This window comes from Dendrobates tinctorius, unplaced genomic scaffold (genome assembly GCF_039654945.1).
Source record: "Dendrobates tinctorius isolate UK_male_01 unplaced genomic scaffold, ASM3965494v1 ptg000120l, whole genome shotgun sequence".
Lineage (NCBI taxonomy): Eukaryota > Metazoa > Chordata > Amphibia > Anura > Dendrobatidae > Dendrobates > Dendrobates tinctorius.
In genome coordinates this window covers 19,794,851-19,816,330 of record NW_027361788.1, presented here as the reverse complement: position 1 = coordinate 19,816,330, position 21,480 = coordinate 19,794,851, and the positions used below count along the sequence as shown (strand labels likewise).

General features: G+C 46.7%; 1 long non-coding RNA gene across 1 annotated transcript in view; it reads right to left on the bottom strand.

Moving 5' to 3' along the window:
- LOC141046764 (uncharacterized) overlaps nt 1-20,465 on the bottom strand; it is a 29,356-nt gene extending 8,891 nt beyond the window's left edge. The window contains exon 1 of the long non-coding RNA XR_012219647.1: nt 19,911-20,465. This is a non-coding gene — a long non-coding RNA (uncharacterized lncRNA). The remainder of the gene's footprint in view (nt 1-19,910) is intronic.
- Between the last annotated feature and the right edge of the window lie 1,015 nt (nt 20,466-21,480).

Genomic DNA, 21,480 nt, shown 5'->3' with positions numbered 1-21,480 from the left:
TTTATGCCCTTAAATCACAGAGATATGGCACACAAAAAAGTTAATAAGTAACATTTGCCACATGTTTACTTTACATCAGCACAATTTTGGAACCAAAATTTTTATTTGTTAGTAAGATATAAGGGTTAAAAGTTGACCAGCGATCTCTCATTTTTGCAACACCATTTTATTTTTACGGACCACATCACATTTGAAGCCACTTTGAGGGGTCTATATGATAGAAAATACCCAAAATGACACCATTCTAAAAACTGCACCCCTTAAGGTGCTTAAAAACACATTCAAGGAGTTTATTAACCCTTCAGGTGCATCACAGGAGTTTTTTGAATATTTAAAAAAATTAACATTTAACTTTTTTTCACAAAAAAAAATTACTTCAGGTTCAATTTTTTTTATTTTACCAAGTGTAACAGGAGAAATTGGACTTCAAAAATTTTTTGTGCAATTTGTCCTGAGCACGCTGATACCTGATATGTGGGGGGAACCACTGTTTCGGTGCATGGCAGAGCTCAGAAGGGAAGGAGCGCCGTTTGACTTTTTCAATGCAAAATTGGCTGGAATTCTGATCGGACACCATGTCGCGTTTGGAGAGCCCCTGATGTACCTAAACAGTGGAAACCCCCCACAAGTGACCCCATTTTTGAAACTAGACCCCCTAAGGAACTTATCTAGATATGTGGTGAGAACTTTGAACCCACAAGGGCTTCACAGAAGTTTATAATGTACAGCGGTACAATTAAAAAATCATATTTTTTCACAAAATGATCTTTTCACCCCCAATTTTTATTTTCCCAAGGGTAACAGGACCCTAAAAGTTATTGTGCAATTTGTCCTGAGTACGCTGATACCCCATATGTGGGTGTAAATGACTATTTGGGCACATGGCAGAGCTCGGAAGGCAAGCAGCGCCATTTGACTTTTTTGGCTGGAATTGAGATCAGACACCATGTCACGTTTGGAGAGCACCTGATGTGCACAAATAGTGGAAACCCCCAATTCTAACCCTAGCCCTAGCCCTAACCCTAACCCTAGCCCTAGCCCTAACCCTAACCCTAACCCTAGCCCTAACCCTAACCCTAGCCCTAACCCTAGCCCAAACCCTAGCCCTAACACTAATGGGAAAATGGAAATAAATACATTTTTTTAATTTTATTATTTTTCCCTAACTAAGGGGGTGATAACGGGGGGGTTTGATTTACTATTTATGGCGGTTTTTATGTTTGACAGCTGTCGCACGCTAAAAGACGCTTTTTATTGTAAAAATAGTTTTTGCATCACCACATATTGAGAGCTATAATTTTTCCATATTTTGACCCACCGAGTCATGTGAGGTCTTATTTTTTGCGGGACAAGTTGACGCTTTTCTTGGTATCATGTTCGGGCATGTGACATTTTTTGATCGCTTTTTATTTCGTTTTTTGGGACGCAGAATTTACAAAAACCAGCGTTTCATGAATTTCTTTTGGGTGGTGCGTTTACGCCGTTCCGGGTGCGGTAAAATTTATCAGGCGGTTTTATTCTTCGGGTCAGTACAGTTACAGCGATACCTCATTTAGGTGGTTTTTTATGTTTTGGCGCTTTTATGCAATGAAAACAATTTTATATAAAAAATAATTATTTTTGCATCACTTTATTCTGCGAGCTATAACTTTTTTATTTTTTCGCTGATGATGCTGTTTGGTGGCTCGTTTTTTGCGGGACAAGATGACGTTTTCAGCGGTACCATGGATATTTATATGCATCTTTTTGATCGCGCGTTATTGCACTTTTTGTTCGGCGGTATGATAATAAATCATTATTTTTTGCTTCGTTTTTTATTTTTAATTTTTAAGGGGTTCGCTTAAGGGGTTAACTATTGAAACAGTTTTATAGGGCGGGTGGTTACGGACGCGGCGATACCAAATATGTGTACTTTTATTGTTTTTTTTTTTTATTTCCAAAAAATGAATTTATTGGGGAATATTTTTTTTTTTTTTTTAATTTATTTGGCGATTTTTTTTAAATTATTTTTACACTTTTTTTTAATTTTTTTTTTACTTTATTACAATGTCCCAGGGGGGACATCACTGTCCTGTGACAGATCGCTGATCTGTCACATCACAGATCACTGTGACAGATCAGCGATCTGTCACAGGCACTGCACAGGCTTCCTCATGCCTGCGCTTTGCAGGCACTGAGGAATCCAGCTTCCTGCAGGCCCCCGGAGGTCCCCGTCGCCATATTGGATCCGGGGGCCTGCAGGAAAGGAGTCCCCCGCAGCAGCGCTGCACATTGCGCTGCCGTGGGGGGCTCAGGGAAGCAAGGAGGGAGCCCCCTCCCTGCCGATGCTTCCCTTTAACTCCTGGTACACCGCGATCATGTTTGATCGCGGTGTGCAAGGGGTTAATGTGTCGGGGGCGGTCCGTGACTGCCCCTGACACATTGTGCCGGGTGTCAGCTATGATAATTAGCTGACACTCGGCCGCGATCAGCGGCGCTCACCACGTGGGCGCCGCTGATCGCGATGACGTAATATTCCGTCCATGGTAATTAGGTCCATTGTCACATGGACGGAATATTACGTCATTTGTAGGTAAGGGGTTAAATCAGAGAGTTATGTCACACAAAATGTTAATAAATAAAATTTCCCACATATCTATTTTACAGCCAAACAATTTTTGAAACAAATTTTTTTTGTTAGTAGTCCAGTCAAAATATGAAAAAAAAATCCTTTACCCTGAACAAATTCCAAGAAAGCGTTTTATTGTTTTTTTGGTATTATTACATGTAGGGAAAAACATACTAAAAGTTTACCAAGATAGGGTTACCACAAAGGGTCCAAATGTGACGTCAAAGAATATGGCCGCCAAAGCTGTAAAATGTTAAATGCGACTCGCCTTTCAGTGTCTGTCATATTTCTTTTACAATTACTACTATTATTATATTTATTATTTAGTGATTTATTTATCTTCTTTTACAGAGCTGAGAATGATGGAAAGTCAAGAAACTTGCCCCTTATGCAGCCATGAAGTAGAAGATGACGGAGAAAGAGTGGTGATTGGTGCGAAAGGAGGTGAAGGGATCAATAAAGCCAGTATTGAGAGGGGCGTTAGCACTGTGGTAGCTGCTGGAGCAGTGGTGCACAAGAGATGTCGTATGAACTACATAAACAAGAAGCAAATAGACTTGCATAAGAAAGCTACTTCCGTTCGTCGTTCACCTGCCAAGAGAGGTACACGGGTGTCTACTGGATCCTATGATAGCACGACGCAGTGTTTGTTCTGTGGACATGAAGTGGTGAAGACAAGATCTAGTAGTGATTTCGATGACTATAGCTTTGTTAAAACGGATGGATTTGTAAGGTCCATCTTGTCACATTGCAAACAGCGTAATGATGACTGGGCATTCACCATTCAAGGGAGAATCGCGTACTTTGGGAAGGACTTACATGCTGCAGACTGTCTCTATCATCGTTCATGTGACATTAACTTTCGGAGTGAAGGGTTGCCTAACATTGTAATGTTCTGTGAAATGACCAGAATAATCTTGAGGGACTATTTCCGTAGTCAGGAAACGGATGAAGAAGCCCAGAAGAGAGCCATCATAGAGACTGCGGCCAAACTAATCAAGAGCGATATCAAGTCTAAGATCCCATCTTCAACCGATGAATATCCGAAGACTTCTTCGCTTGAATGTCAGTCTGCCTTAGATTATCTCCCCCTGAGTTTGCTTTGCTTGCTTCAAACCCTCTTCGTTGGAAAGGACATTCACAGGAAGGTCACAAGCATTGGACAATCAGTTGTTCAGGCTGTACGTCCCAGGGCTGTAGTAGCTCCATTGCAGCTTGGGTTAGCAGTCCAGCTCCATCATCATTTCAGGTCTCAATTTCTTGTAGACAGTCTCTCATCCATGGGATCATCTCATCATATTCGGAAGTTCAGCGATTCGAGGAAAAACGTTGCCACTTCTGTTGGCCAGGATGTACTCAGTGGTACCATAGACAGACTGGATACGGCACTGCTGTTCGCTGCGGACAACGTCGATCATAATATCATCACGTTAGATGGGAAGGGGACTTTCCACAGCATGGGGATGGTAGCCACTGTGACTCCAGGAAGGAAGGTCAGTTGCACTGTTCTCAGACGGAAGACTGCAGACTTGGAGATAGTTGAACAAAGCAGAGTTGATGTAAGGGAATACCGTTTCGCAAAACTCACTCGCCGAAACATAAAATTCAAGCCCTTGCCATTTCTCGACGCCATTGACCATCGTGTTGCTGTATTGTGGGAGATGTCTTTACGCTTCAAACAGCCTGCACCGAGCTGGAATGGAAGACTGTGATCATCCAGGGTCATCTTCGGTAATCTTCCTGCCCCTCATTGACATGTATTCCGGAGACAAGTCATGCATCTTCTTTACTCTTGAGTATCTGTGCAACCTTGCTGATAAACACCGATCCACTGCAGTTGTTATATTTGATCAGCCACTCTACTGGAAAGCGTCAGAAATCAAACACGAGGTGCCTGAAGACATCCCGGTTCGAGATGTTGTCCTGATACTCGGGAGCTTCCACACATTGATGAATCTTATGGGTGCCATAGGAACGTTGATGGATGGGAGTGGAATCAAAGAGATCTTGGGAACAATTTACGGTGACAATGCTGTGCAACACATCATGACTGGAAAGGCAGTTCAGCGTGCAGTTCGTGGCCTTCTCCTCCTTGATCAGTGTCTTACTCAGCAAGCTGCAGACAAAGTACTTTGCAACCATCCCGGTTTTGCAGACCTATTGCAAGAACTTGAGCAGTTGTATGCTCGGACACTGACGGGGAGAGTGACTTGAATTCGGTCATCACTTCTACCTGCCTTAGTGAAATTGTCCACCTCTTGTCCACCAAACGAAATGGATTATCCGCTCACTCTCGCACCAGTAAACTATGGCTGAATTACCAACAGATGGTTGGAATTGCAAGGGAGCTTATCGAGGCCAATCGTACAGGATCCTGGCTGATGCACCTTCATGCTGTAGCCGAATGTTTGCTCATTCTTGCAGCTGCTGGGCATGGGAACTATGTGAAGGCCGCCTACCTTTACCTCCAGTCTATGACCACTCTGGAAGATGATATGCCATCAGTCTTCCATAGATTTATGAATGGCTTGCATGTTGTAAGGCGGACTGATCAGTACTGGGCAGGCCTGGGTTGCGACCTAGTCATCGAGCAAGCTCTGATGCGCTCCCTAAAAACTGAAGGACTCACCAGAGTACATGGAATGTTCGAACATCAGAGGGCCTTGTGGACTCTGTGCCAGTGTCCTCTTCCTATAGTGATGCAATGCAGGGTTTCACTCGCCAGAGCTTTGTCACCAGTGAACAACACAAGGAGGCAAGAACGTCAAGGACGAGAAGAGATCGTGAAGACCTGGAGAAAATTGCAGATAAACTCGAGACCTTTTCACCTTTTCTGATGAAGTGTCTCTTCGCAACATTATCACCGATGTCAATGCAAATAAGGATGTGAATGTCCATAACCTGTTCACCATTGGCAGAGAAAGAGTGGCAACAATGGAGGGTCAATCACTGTTTTCAGTTAAGTACAAGCGGTCAATGAAAGCCAAGACCCTGGCATCCAGTGAGGCTATTGATGTTGCTAAGGACAAAACAATAGACCCCGCTCTTTTGTTCCAAAGGTTTCTTGTGGTGTCTCGAAACTGCTGATCTTTCCCTTGATGAGGTGATGGCCTATGAACTTTCACCATACCCACCATCCCTCTTTGAGGCAAAACATCTCTTACGCAAACCAAACAAAGCACAACTGATGGCTGCTATAAAAGAACAGAGTTCAGATGACGCAGTACTCAAGGATGTACCAGAAGTGGAACATTATGTTCTTGACGGAGGTTCTCTTCTCCATCGACTGAAGTGGTCAGAAGGAAAGACATATTGTTCAATTGCTGAAGACTATGCATCTTTCACACTAAAGCACTATGGTAAGGCTACGATAGTATTTGATGGTTACATTGGAGGACCAAACACTAAGGACATTACCCATCAGCAACGGCGCAAAAAACGAACAAGTAGCAAAGTGAACATTGCTGAAGGAACGAAATTTGTCTGGAAAAAGGAGGACTTCCTTTAGAATGTGGAGAACAAACAGTCTCTTATTAATCTCATTTCCCAGCGCATGAATGACAGAGGTTGCCACGTAATACAATCAGAGGGGGATGCAGATGTGGAGATTGTTAAGGCAGCAGTGTCAATGTCATCCAACAAAAGTACTAGTCTCACTGGCGAAGATACAGATCTTTTGGTGTTGTTACTTCATCACGCGTCAACCAGCGATGGCAACAAGCTTTATTTCTACTCGGATAAAGGGAGTTCTGCAACAGTATACGACATTAAGGTTATGAAGAAGTTCCTGGGAAACCATCTCTGCAGCAGTCTTCTGTTCCTTCATGCATTCACGGGTTGCGATACCACTTCCGCTGTTTTTGGAATCGGAAAAAAAGTCGGTCTACACAAGGTTTTGAAGGGAGACTCGGTCTTAAATAGCTGTGCTAAAATCTTTTCCACACCTAACAAAACCAGAGCTAAGATTGAAGATGGTGGGTGTAAAGCGATGGTGGCATTGTTCGGGGGCAAACCTGGAGACAATCTGTCTGCAATGAGGTATTCTACTGTCTGCAAAAAAGTTGGTTCAGCCAAAATCTTTGTTACACCTGAACGACTGCCACCGACCTCCTCTGCAACGAAGTATCATGCCCTTTGGAGTTACCTCCAAGTGATGCATTGGATGGACAATGGTGAGGCCATGGACACTACTGAATGGGGATGGGAATTGCAGAACAGCAGTCTAGTTCCAGTGATGATGGATACTTTACTCGCACCAGAAACACTTCTGAAAATAATTCACTGCAATTGTTCTCGTGGTTGTAGTACACTTCGGTGCACTTGCAAAAGACACGGACTTACCTGTTCACGGGTATGCGGACCATGTCAAGAAGGACATTGTGACAATATGAGTGAGGAAGCAGTGTCTGGTGATGAAAATAGTGACTATTGACCTGACACGCTTATTCAGTAATGAAGTAGGTCTTAAAATGCACTGTGTATTAATTCTATAATTTCTAGAAATTTACATATATGTCATGACGTTATTGATGACGTCATGACCTCGCCTGTCCATGTAGTTAATATAAAAATATATAGTATACAAAATGCAAACTCTTCTGTAACCTAAAGCTACAGCTTTGAAATAGGGAAATATTCGTTATTTTTAGTGCGATGGATGTCATCGTCTTATGACGTCATAGTTAGGACCTTTGTGGTGATCAATTTCTGGATAACTTTTAATATGTTGTTCCCAACATATAATAGTAATAAAAAAAATCATAAAACGCTTTCTTGGAATTTGTTCCGGGTCAAACCGTATTTTCACTGGACTATAGGAAGTTAAAAGCGTTAAAAGTTGACCAGAGATTTCTCTTTTTTACAACAAAACCATTTTTTTAGGGACCACATTATCTTTGAAATGACTTTGAGAGGTCTACATGACAGAAAATAAACAAAAGTGACACCATTCTAAAAACTGCACCCCTCAAAGTGCTCCAAACCATATTTAGGCTATGTGCAAATGTTGCGGATTATTAGCGTTTTTGCCATGAAAACGCTAAAAATCCGCAACTCATTGAATTCAATGGCATTCCGCACATGCTGTGCTAATGTTGCGTATTTTTTCGCGGCGGAATCACATCGCGGAAAAATCTGCAGCATGCTCATTCTTTTTGCGGAATCGCGGGGATTCCGCACACAAAGGAAAGTGTGGATGGTACCGAGAGTCTGGAGGAGAGGAGACTCTCCTCCAGGCCCTGGGTACAATATTCCTCTTAAAAAAGGAATTAAAATTAAAAACCGTGATATTCTCACCTTCCGGTGGCCCCCGCAGCCTTCCCAGGCCTCAGCGACGCTCCCGGCAAGCCCCATTCCCAGTGATGACTTGCGACAATGACCTTTGATGACGTAGCGGTCTCGCGTGATGCTACATCATCTGGGGTTATTGTCGCAAGGCATCGCTGGTGTAATGCTAAGTAAAATATGACCTCGCTGGAACATTCCAGAATCTCCCATTGTTACACTACAGATTATACTTCTTGTCACATGCTGCAGATGTGACCCCCCTCCCCCCCTTAGCAGCTGTGTGTGTCTCCTCTGCCTGCTTGTAACCCTACACCAGATATTTCCTGTGCCAGCTCTCTCTCTCCCCCTTCCCCCCTCCCTGCACAGCCAGGAAAAGGATTTCCTTTGTTCCCTGCCATGCGGCCAATTCAGGTATGGGAAATATTAAAAGAAGCCATAGCGCGCACCTCGTACATGGCAGAGATATGAAAATTACTTTTCTGCAAAATGCATCGACCCAGTATTCTGGCCCATAATTTGCACGGTTCTAGCACCCCCAGAAACCGAGATCTGAATTTCTCCTAAACAGTGTGACATAATTACTGCATGTTTGGTCTTTAATTATTGTCTGCGATAAACTAAGGAAAATGATACCATGTGCGTGTTTATATGAGGTACCCTCTGCGAGATATAGTCATTATAAGTTTTGTAGTCAGAATTGTAACTCCTAGAGCAGGGGGAGGAGCATCCCTAGACCTCCCCTTTCGTGATGTCACGGACCCAGAGCTATAAGGCATTCCCTCCCTGGGGTTGGTCATTCGATCTGGAGGTTTTCATGCCTAAAGGACCCCAGATGCAGGGTGACGTGTGGCCCCGCCTCCTCCCCACATGGCTAGCCGAAAGACCATTAAGCAACTGTAAGTGTTGATTTTCTATGTTAATCCTATTTATTTTATATTTGCATTGTACATACATACTGTCTCAACTTTGTAACATCTTTTATCTGTGTAATCACTGCCCCCTTGGGGAATAAATTATAAAATTTATTAGTCTGTCTTCATGTTCTAAGAACGAATGTACACGTGCCTTTAAGATAATTACGCTACTGAATTGGGTTGGCTTCGAACCCTTCTATTAAGTTTATAACTTAAGCAGAGAAATCTGGAGCTGGTGGCGGCAACGTGTGGTCTGGGCCCTGGGCACTGCTGAGAGTGACAGAAGTGGTTTTATAAGCTAAATTGGGGTGGCTGCGGCCAGAGCGTTTTATAATTCCCTCACTGCAGCGTGCCGGGTGGTCAGACCTCATTGAAGCAGCCGGCCGGCGACCCATTATCCCTGGTGTAGTTCCCTGACTGACCTGAGAGTAAGGGGGGCACTGGAGAGCTGCGAGTTCCAAAGTGGAACTGAAAAAGTGGGATATACATAAATCCCCGCAGTTCGTGGAAGATTATTAGCAGTGGTGGGACATCCAAAATAACCCCCTGCGATAAATTGTTAGGGCAAGACTAGCTTGCTGTTTTTATCACATGGTGCCAGCGGTAGGATAACTAAGATAAGCCCCCCCTGTGCCTGTGATAGCCGTGTGTCGGCAGTGCGTCACATCCCTCCGTCCGTGAGATACCGGTGTCAGCAGCGGGATTGTGACATATTGGTGGCAGCGGTGGGATAATCATAGGTCATTAGTGATCTGGTTTGAGCAATCATTCTTTTCACTAAAAACCTGCACTATTCCTGCGGGAATCCTGCGTCATAGGTTTTGGAGAATAGACTCAGTGTTTACTAGTCCTGAGACAACTGTGTGTACTTGCAAGTATCCCCTCTCTTCTCTTTGTTTTTCTATCCTATCTTTTATTTGGCAACCATAGCTACGCGGGAAGAAGCCTATTATAAGCGGCTGAACAAGGATGCCCTTATGGCCCTGTGCACTGCAAACCAGATTGACGCTGCCGACAAAACCAGAGACCAGTTGATCGTGGATCTGGTGCAATGGGAGGTGAGCCTGGGCCCAGTGGATGTAGGAGGCAGCACCAGTGCTGATAGTGCAGCTGCGGAGGTCCAGCTGGTGCAGGCCGGCCTTACCTGCAGCCAGGAAGTAGGGGACCACTATCTGGAACTGGCCCTACAGCACTGCCCCGCTGCAGATACGGACAGACGTCTGCTGCTGATCCAGCAAGCTATAGAGAGAGCCGAGCGCCAGGCCCAGAGAGCCGAGGACCAAGCGCAGAGGGCCCATGAACTGGAGATGCTCCAGCGGGGGGGGCAATGCCCCCACAGCCCAGAGCAGTGAGCCCCACAGCGCCCAGAGTCCGAAGCCCCAGCCAGAGCATTTTCCCGTGATAGAAAAGGACAGGGTCTTGGACACATTTCTGCGAGCATTTGAGAAAGCCTGCAGACAGTACCGGCTGGATAAGGACCAATGGGCCAGGTATCTGACCCCAGGGCTGAAAGGCAAAGCTCTGGAGGTGTTTGCTTCTCTGCGGCCAGAAGACGATGATGACTATGATACCATCAAGCAGGCCCTGATTACCAAATACCGGCTGACCCCTGAGGTATACCGAAAAAAGTTCCGGAACCTCCAACGTGGCCCACACGATAGCTATAGCGATGTGGTGCAAGGACTCAGGACCCAATTTAACCAGTGGATCCATGGACTATCAGTTGATTCCTTTGAGCTGCTGAAGGACCTGATGATAAAAGACCAGTTCTTGCATCTCTGCCCAGCTGAGGTCCGACAGTTCATCCTGGACCGAGAACCAACGAATGCGGACAAAGCCGCGCAGATCGCCGACAACTATGAGGCCAACCGGAAGCCAGAGACACGGAGGCCAGTCACCGCCAGCTGAAGAGGGGGTAAGCCTGCAACCAACCCCAGTGCCCCTGCCAGCCATCACTCCGGAGGCCCTGTCCCTGTTGCCGAAACCAGGCCTACTACTGACAGTCGCCAGTGTTACAACTGCAGACGGACTGGTCATATCAGTGCCACCTGTGCGGAAAAGCAGAACACCCCCCCAGCCAAGGTCTCTGGGCCCAACGCCTCTGTTCTTGTGGTGGGAGGTGTGGTTGGGAGGATTGACGACAACGTTCAGCACGTCCAGGTGGGGGCCCATTTTGCTAAAGGCCTCAAGGACACCGGGGCTGAACGAACCCTCATCCGTCCTGGACTGACGGCCCCTGAAGAGTTTATTGAGTGGAAAACTCTGACTGTCACCAGAATCGGGGGTACCCGCTGTCCCTTGCCAGTGGCTTGGGTGTTTCTTGATTGGGGTGCTGGGAGCGGGGTGAGGGAAGTGGGAATGTCCGAGAACCTGCCCACTGATGTTTTATTGGGGACTGATTTGGGGAGGATGGTTGCCTACTACGTCCCTGACACCCCTCCCCAATCTGATAATAAGGGTGACGTTAATCCTGATGATGATGATGGGAAACTGAATGTGTTACCTGCTAATGCCTTGACGAGTAATGATGCAACTAATAACCATTCTCTCCCCATGAATGATGTTGGTGGTGATGTAAATGTACCAAAGAAATCTGATAACCATTCTTTTCCTAGGACTGATGCTGATGATGATGTATCTGTGCCAACTGAACCTGTTAACCATTTCTTTGAAACGTTAGATGTGTCCACAGGTACCGAAGTGCTCAGCCCCGTCACTCTGCGCAGTGAGAAGGCTGAGGAACCCCTAACAGGAGCAAGCGTCGGTTCTCAAGGAAATGGGGAGGTGCATGGGAACCGTGAGAGAGGTGATGCCATGCAACTGACCAGTGCCACCGAGGAAGGTAACTGGCCCATGAGTAGCACCGCTCCTGAAGTGTTGGGGGTGTATGGGGAGTGTTATGAGTTCATTTTCTCCTTCACCTCTGATGTCTGATGAATTCCCTCTGCTGGTGGAAGGAGGTAGTGAAATTGATCTTGATGGGAAGAACCTTTCATCTGAACAGGTGGAGTGTGATTGGACATCCGGAATTTCTGAGTGAATATAAGGCAGCCGACGCCCTTGCAGGGTTGCTAGTGATCCTTTCAGCTCTGAGCTCTGGCATCCAGTTTAGTTCCTGTCTACTAAAAGCTAAGTTTTTGCTCTGCTATTTTTCCATGAGATTTTGTCTGTTTACTTAGTGTTTGTGTTCAGCCTGCCCTGTTTGGGACGGGCTGACCTCCATTTTTTGTCTCTGATCAGTTGATCTCTTTGCTCTGTCTTCAGAATATACCTGAGTGCTGATATAGTGATTTTGAAGTCTAGTGACTTCAGGGCCTTTTCTATCAGACGTGTTGGACATAATTTTTGGCAGGGTTTTTTTGCGAATTGCAGCTAGCATCTTTTCTGTCCTTTCCTATCTAGTTAGTTGGGCCCCATCGTTTGCTCAGCCTGTCTTTCTGTCTGTGTTTGTGTTTTCATCTGTTTTTCACCGAAATACATGTTGGGGGCTGTCTATTGCTTTGGGGTCTGCTCTGGGGCAGTTTAGATTTCCCCTTTCTTTCTTTAGGCTTATTTAACTCTCCGGCTGTGTTGAGGGGTCTAGGGCACCGTAGGAACCCCCCACGGCTACTGTTAGTTGTGGTGAATAGGATCAGGGGTCTGCAATCCGCTAGCTACCAACTTCTCCGGTTTTCTGGACTTAGCTTGTGTTTTTGTTTTTTCCTCCTCCGGTGACTCATTCATAACAGGGGAGGTAGAGCCCATAGCAGCACCGGCTGGTGGGTCTGTAGAAATCCCCGGGTAAACAGCATACATAGCAGCTGTCACACGCAGTCAGAGTGCCCAGATCGCAGGTAGCGCCCTGCCTTCTGGACCCTCTTCTGCTACAAGAGAGACTGAACCAGAGGTCAACCAAGAGCAGGTTCCAGAGGGTACCAGTGAGGAAGGGACCCTGACGTCACTTCTGGCTGCCTCCAGCCAGGAGTTCCAGGCCGCTCTGCACTCAGATGCGAGCCTGGAGAAATTGAGAGACCACGCCAAGGCGCCTACCTCCGAGTCTGATAAGGAGAGGGTGTTCTGGGAATGAGGAAGGTTGTACCGGGAGACAGTACTCAGAAAATCCCAGAAGGAGTGGTTGAGGGAAAGACAGCTGGTCGTCCCCTATCAGTTCAAAACTGAGTTGTTGCAGATTGTCCATGAGATTCCACTCGCTGGACACTTGGGGGTCAGCAAAACTAAGGCATGGCTGTTTCAACACTCCTATTGGACCAAGATGGGGACAGACATAACAACCTACTGCCACACCTGTACCACCTGTCAAAGAGTGGGTAAGGCGGGGTCTGCTCTTAAGGCTCCCCTTATCCCTTTGCCAGTGATAGAGGAGCCTTTCCAGAGAATCGCGGTGGACATTGTAGGCCCTGTAGCCATCCCCAGCAGCTCTGGAAAGCAATACATTCTCACCGTGGTAGACTACGCTACCCGGTACCCAGAGGCAGTAGCTCTGTCATCAACCAGGGCGGATAAGGTGGCTGATGCACTGGTGACCATCTTTTCAAGGGTAGGATTTCCCGGGGAGATGCTTACCAATCAAGGGACCCAATTCATGTCTTGCCTAATGGAGGGTCTCTGTGAGAAAATGCAGGTGAAGCACCTGGTATCGAGTGCGTATCACCCATACACCAATGGTTTGTGTGAAGGCTTCAACGGTACCCTCAAACAGATGCTCCGCATGCTGGTTGAGACCCAAGGGCACGACTGGGAGCGGTACCTCCCACACCTGCTGTTCGCTTACAGAGAAGTTCTGCAGGCCTCGACGGGGTTCTCCCCTTGGAGCTCCTGTTTGGCAGGCGAGTCCGGGGAGCCCTTGGGTTGATAAGAGAATCCTGGGAAGGTGAGCCAAACCCCACAGAAGTGTCCATCGTGGATTATGTCATGCGCTTCCGTGACAAGATGCAGACCTTGACGCAGTTGGTGCATGACAATATGACACAGGCTCAGGCTGACCAGAAGCACTGGTACGACCAGAATGGCCAGGAGCAGACCTACCAGATGGGTCAAAAGGTGTGGGTTCTGGTCCCCGTACCAACGGATAAGCTTTAGGCAGCCTGGGAAGGCCCATACGTCGTCCACCTACAGCTCAATCCGGTCATCTACGTGGTCACGCTTGACCATGCTCGGGGTAGGCGCAAGGCCTTTCACGTCAACATGCTGAAGGCTCTTCACGAACGTGAAGCCTGTGTCCTACTGGTCTGCAACCTGCCCGAGGATGGGGAGGAAGATCCCCTTCTGGACATGCTGGCCCCAGCCAAGGCCAATGGGTGCATTGAGGACATGGAGGTAAGTGCCTCCTTAACCGTACCCCAGGGGTCACAGTTGTTGGATACCCTGGATCCCTTCTGGGCCGTGTTCACCAACCGACCTGGGAGGACAGAGTTAGCGGTTCATGAGGTGGACACCGGGAATAACGCCCCACTCCAGTGAACACATCGGATCTCTGAGGAGGTGCAACAGGTCATGCACCAAGAGATCAATGAGATGTTACAGCTGGGGGTGATTTGACGGTCAAAAAGTGCGTGGGCCTCGCCTGTAGTCCTCGTGCCTAAAAAGGATCGGACCACCCGGTTCTGTGTGGACTACAGGGGGCTCAACGCCATCACAACCTCTGATGCACACCCGATGCCGTGCATCGAGGATCTGCTTGAGCGGTTGGCGAAAGCAAAATACATATCCATCATGGATTTGAGTCGGGGATACTGGCAGATTCCCCTGAGCCCTGAGGCGTAGGAGAAATCCACCTTTATCACCCACTTTGGACTGTACGAGTCCACAGTCATGCCCTTCGGCATGAAAAATGCCCCTGCCACTTTCCAGCAGATTGTCAACCACCTGCTCCGGCGACTGGAGGAGTACGCGGTGGCGTACCTGGATGACATTGCCGTCTTCATTTCCACCTGGGAGGAACACCTTCAGCATCTTCAGGAGGTGCTCAAACGTCTTCACTAGACAGGCCTGACCATCAAGCCGGGAAAGTGCCAGATGGGCATGAGCGAGGTCCACTACCTGGGGCATCGGGTAGTCGGGGGTTCCATGAGTCCGGAGCTGGAGAAAGTGGACGCAATCGTGTCCTGGCCCACCCCCAGGACCAAGAAACAGGTGAAGTCCTTCTTGGGCACTGCAGGGTACTATAGGTGGTTCGTACAGGACTATAGCGCCCTTGCAAAACCCTTGACCGACCTCACCAAGCAGAGGCTACTCCAAACAGTTAACTGGATGGCCAGCTGCGAGGTGGCCTTCCAAGCTTTAAAAACAGCCCTGTGTAACTCTCCAGTGTTGAAAGCAGTCGACTGCAGTTGCCCGTTCCTGGTCCAGACTGATGCCAACAAGTTTGGCCTCGGTGCTGTGCTCAGCCAGGTCGACTCGGGGAACCAGGAGCACCTCGTGTTGTACTTGAGCCAGAAACTCTTGCCGAGGGAAGTGGCATACTCCACCTTCGAGAAGGAGTACCTGGCCATGATGTGGGCACAGCAACGTTTGCAGCCCTACGTGTACGGGCACATCTTCACGGTGGTAACCGACCACAACCCTCTGAGCTGGCTGCACACAGTGTCCGGAACCAACGGAAGGTTGCTACACTGGAGCCTTGCCCTTCAGCAGTACGACTTTACCGTACAACACAAAAAGGGCAGCGAGCATGGAAATGCCGATGGGTTGTCCCGCCGGGTCGAACCCGCTGAGGTGCACATGGTGGATTACCGACAGGTTATGCCTCCGTGGCACACTCAAAAGGGGGAGGTGTAACGATAAGTAAAATATTACCTCGCTGGAACATTCCAGAATCTCCCATTGTTACACTACAGATTATACTTCTGCTTGTCACACGCTGCAGATGTGACCCCCTTAGCAGCTGTGTGTCTCCTCTGCCTGCTTGTAACCCTACACCAGACATTTCCTGTGCCAGCTCTCTCTTTCCTCCTTCCCCTCTCCCTGCACAGCCAGGAAAAGGATTACTTTTGTTCCCTGCCATGCAGCTAATTCAGGTAAGGGAAATATTAAAAGAAGCCATAGCGCGCACCTTATATGCGGCAGCGATATGAAAATTACATTTCTGCAAAATGCATCGACCCGGTATTCTGGCCCATAATTGGCATGGTTCTAGTACCCCCAGAAACCGAGAACTGGATTTCTCCTAAACGGTGTGACATAATTACTGCATGTTTGGTGTTTAATTATTGTCTGCGATAATCTAAGGAAAATGATACCATGTGCGTGTTTATACGAGGTATCCTCTGCGAGATATAGTCATTATAAGTTTTGTAGTCAGAATTGTAACTCCTAGAGCAGGGGGAGGAACATCCCTAGACCTCCCCTTTCGTGATGTCACGGACCCAGAGCTATAAAGCATTCCCTCCCTGGGGTTGGTCATTCGATCTGGAGGTTTTCATGCCTAAAGGACCCCAGATGCAGGGCGATGTGTGGCCCCGCCTCCTCCCCACATGGCTAGCCTAAAGACCATTAAGCAACTGGAAGTGTTGATTTTCTATGCTAATGCCATTTATTTTATATTTGCATTGTACATACCTACTGTCTCAACGTTGTAACATATTTTATCTGTGTAATCACTGCCCCCTTTTGGGGAATAAATTATAAAATGTATTAGTCTGTCTTCTTGCTCTAAGAACGAATGTACACATGTCTTTAAGATAATTACGCTGCTGAATTGGGTTGGCGTTGAACCCCTCTATTAAGTTTATAACTTAAGCAGAGAATTCTGGAGCTGGTCACGGCAACGTGTGGCCTGGGCCCTGGGCACTGCTGAGAGTGACGGAAGGGGTTTTATAAGCTAAATTGGGGTGGCTGCGGCCAGAACGTTTTATAATTCCCTCACTGCAGTGTGCCGGGTGGCCAGACCTCATTGAAGCAGCCGGCCGGTGACCCATTATCCCAGGTGTAGTTCCCTGACTGACCTGAGGGTAAGGGGGGGCACCGGAGAGCTGCGAGTTCCAAAGTGAAACTGAAAAAAGTGGGATATATATAAATCCCTGCAGTTCGTGGAAGATTGTTAGCAGTGGTGGGACATCCAAAATAACCCCCTGCGATAAATTGTTAGGGCAAGACTAGCTTGCTGTTTTTATCACATGGTGCCAGCGGTGGGATTACTAAGATAAGCCCCCCTGTGCCTGTGATAGCCATGTGTCGGCAGTGCGCCACATCCCTCCGTCCGTGACATACCGGTGTCAGCGGCGGGATCGTGACAGCTGGGAACAGGAGTTGCCGGGAACATCGCGAGGATCGTGAAGGCTGCAGGGGCCGCCGGAAGGTCAGAATATCATGATTATTATTATTTTTTTTTTAAATTATTTTTAACATTATGTCTTTTTACAATTGATGCTGCATAGGCAGCATCAATAGTAAAAAGTTGGTCACACTTGTCAAGCACTGTTTGACAAGTGTGACCAACCTGTCAATCAGTTCTCCAAGCGATGCTACAGATCTCTTGGAAAACGCTAGCATTCTGCAAGCTAATTACGCTTGCAAAACGCTTGTTTTTGCGGGAATTCTGCATGCGTATTTCCCATGGCAGGGAATTGCGGAATTTCCGCGGCAATTCCACATGTGTGCACATAGCCTTAAGAAGTTTATTAACCCTTCAGGTGCTTCACAGGAACTGAAGAAATGTGGAAGGCAAAAATGATCATTTAACTTTTTTCACAAAAATTTTACTTTAGACCCATTTTTTTATTTTTACAATGGTAATGTAAGTTAATGGACCTCAACATTTGTTGTGCAAATTCTCCTGAGTATGTCGATACCCCACATGTGGGGGAAAACCACTGTTTGGGCGCATAGCAGGGCTCGGAAGGGAAGGAGTGCCATTCTACTTTTGCAAATTGTCTCTTCAGAGAGGAAGAGGACTAGAACTCTAGTGCCACCTATTGGAGGTAGCAATCCTAAAAGTCAATGTTGACCCTCTAACGAGCCTAGTTACATGACTTAGGATAAAAGAGATTCTGGCTTGGCTTTTATCCTAAGTCATGTAACTAGGCTCGTTAGAGGGTCAACATTGACTTTTAGGATTGCTACCTCCAATAGGTGGCACTAGAGTTCTAGTCCTCTTCCTCTCTGAAGAGACAATTTGCATAATTAGCATATTTCCCAGAGGAGCATTGCGGCTTTAAGTCTCCTCACCTCGACATGCTTAGCATGTCATTCTCTGCAAGGAGAAATGATACTTCTTGGATATTCTACTTTTATGAACGCAAAATTAGCTGGAATCGAGAGTGGACTCCATGTCGCGCTTGGAGAGCCCCTGATGTGCCTATACAGTGGGAAACCCCCCCCCCACAAGGAATGTACGTAGATGTGTGTTAGCACCTTGAACCCCCAGGTGCTTCACCAAAATTTGTAAAATTGAGTTGTGAAAATTAAAAAAATAAAATTACATTTTTTGCAGAAAAGTATTTTTTAGACCCATTTTTTTATTTTTTCAAGTGTAGCAGAAAATAGACCACAAAAATTGTTGTGCAATTTTTCCTGAGTACACTGATACCCCATATGTGGTGGAAAACTACTATTTGGATGCACAGCAGGACTCGGAAGGGAGGGAGTGATGGTTTGGAGCACAGACTGTGGTGCACACCATGTCGCATTTGGAGAGCCAATTTGTCCTGAGTACGCAAATACCCCATATATGCAGTTAAACCACTGTTTGGGCGCATGGCAGAGCTTGGAAGGGACGGAGCGCCGTTTGACTTTTCAGTGCAAAATTGGCTGGATTTGAGATTGGATGCCATGTCGCATTTGGAGAGCCCCTGATGTGCCTAAACTAGACCTTCCAAGGCATTATTTAGAGGCACAGTTATAGAAATTATAATATTGCTTTTACTTGTGTATGAGCGTACTATGCACCTTTTTTGTGATCTTCCCTTCTTCGCTGTTTGGGGAACCTTTGCTGGAAAATGTTGATCTGGGACGATTTGGACACCATCAGTCTCAGAATTACTGGGACCCTCAACTTCCTGAGTGTCGAACATTAGGGCCTTGATGACTACCTCCTGAAACTGAAGGAAGGTCCCCGTATTGGCTGCAGATCCAAACAGCACAAAAGCATTGTACAGTGCCATCTGTACAAGGTGCACGGCCAATTTTTTGTACCATACTTTAGCTTGTGGTAAAGCACTGTACGGTTTGGGGACCTGAGCGATCTACGCCCCCCATTTACTTATTATACTCCAGGATACAATCTTTGGGACTTGTGTGTGGTACTTCGGACCGTGAGAAGCGAGCTGTTGTTACGGTGTATGGTGGTCAAGATAAGGACAACTCTGTTGCCATATATAGTGCATGTCGTGGAGGGAATAATAGACACATGTTTTCTAATAAGGCATCCCAGAAATGTGGTTGCAACATCTGTGGGAGTGCCCATGGTGGCCATATTGTCTTTGGCATAGGCTAGGTTCACATTAGCGTTTGAGTCTGCAGTGTATCATCCACATGCGCAAACGCATGCAATCGCATGTTTACGCAGCATTTTTATGCGCATCATCTTACACATGGATGGGAAAAAATGCTGCGTGTGCATGCGTTTGTATTTGTTTTTGCATGCGTTTGCGTTGTTTACGAGCATGCGTTCGATATGACACCAGACAAAAATGGGCGTGTCTCATGGGATTTCTATATGTATTTTGAATAATGCATGCGTATCCAACGCATGCGTACGCATGTCCTTGCGTATGCATACATTCCCATAGACAGTAATGCATTTTTTGACGCACTCATCCGCATGCTCATGAATGCGCATATTTGACGGATTTTTGACGCCTCAAAAAATGCAACATGTTGTGTTCACTGCGCACCACCGCACACCGTGAAACAACGCATGCGTACACGAAAGCATGAGAACGCATGCAAACGCATGTCCCTGCGTACACCCTGTTAAATGTATGTACGCATGATGCATGCGGATCTATGCGGATCAAACACAGACACAAATGTGAAACCAGCCATAGTCAGATATTACTAGAAATTCATAAAACTTGAAATAATTGTTTATTTTTCAATTTGATTATTGCTGTGAATTTACTGTTTAGTAGAGCAGTGGCAGATGGTGATAGCCATGGTTATACCTGTATAGTTACAATACGAGGCAGAGGTTGTCGCGTCCTGGCGCCTCCTTCAATAGCTATTCCCAAGGTAGGGGCAGTTTTCATTACACGCACTAAGGCGGCAGAAGGTTCAAGCAGGCCCGGCTACAAGAGAGAAGACGTCCTGTCAGTCAGCATCATGGGATAGGTGAAAGGATTAGTGACATGAGCGGATAAAAGAGATTAACACGGAGCACACAATACAGAAAGGGATACAGTGGCACAAACAGAAGGAGCTGAACATAATAACGTCTGCTAGTCCCGTAACAACCAGTCCCGAAAACATTCACCATTATCTGTGTATAGACATCAGACTGCAGGACAGGGAACAGGACACAACATGGAGCCTGGGTAACTAAAGGGGGGTCATAGACATTTACACCATCTGACTGATATTAATAAATTCAATAATCATACTCCACTGATAGAAATGTATCAGGTCTGCTCAGGGGAGGACTGAGACAGAAAAGCAGTCCTGCCACACAAACCCCACCAGCCCACAAACTATAACACTCCTCACCCCGATCAGTGAATTTTGCTTTACTTTGTTGTGCCTCTCACTCTCCTAAAGAGAGATATTTGAAGACCCACATGTGAATGATGCCACAGAGCGTATGGTCGAAGCATTGGGCGCTAACCCCTCCTGCCGCGACGCTAACCCCGCCCACCCCGATGATGTCATCATTCATGTGCAGGCAGCATTCTGTAATGAACGCTGCGTGCACTTGGTAAAACGACCGGCAGCTGGCAGGATATGGCTGCCACCGGAGCATTGCATATTCCGGGGACCTGCCCGCAGGCCGGAGGTTCCCCAAACCTGTTTTAAAGGGCTGGCGGTCCACTTTGTATTATAGAGCCGCCAGCCTACCGGGCATCTGCCCGGCCTTGCAGATTAGTAATCCGGGCCTGCATTAAGGCTACGTTCCTACATGAGTATTTGGTGAGTTTTTGATGTTGCAGATTTTCTCCAGCATTTCTGAACTTATATAAATTAGGTTATTTGCATTTTTTCGTTGTATTTTTTACATGCATTTTTATTGCGTTTTTGACGTTATGCTTTTTGTCTGTTCTTGGTATGTCATGCTTTTTGTGATACCTCCTGGTATTTGGCTTTAACAAACTTTATTGATAAAGTCATGTGCAGATTACATTCATTTTTTACCTGAGGATTTCTCACATCCACTGCAATATTATGCGAAAAATCTACATATAACGGCATAGCGGCAAGATAAATTGACATGATGCACATTTGAAATGGACAGGTTTTACATTTTTTCTGATTGCAAGGAAAGGTTCCTGCAGCTGTTGGAGAGGACAGGGAGCTTCTGACAATAATGCTTCTTAAGCCCCCGTTACACACTGCGATATCGCTAGCAATATCGCTGTAAAGTCACCGATTTTGTGACGTTGCAGCGATATTGCTAGCGATATCGCTGCATGTGATACTTACCTCCGACCGGCTCCCCCGCTGGTTATCGCTGATCGCGCGAGAAGCTCCTGGACTATTCCTCGTCGGTCACTTCCTGCGGCGCTTCCTGTGGTGCCAACGAGC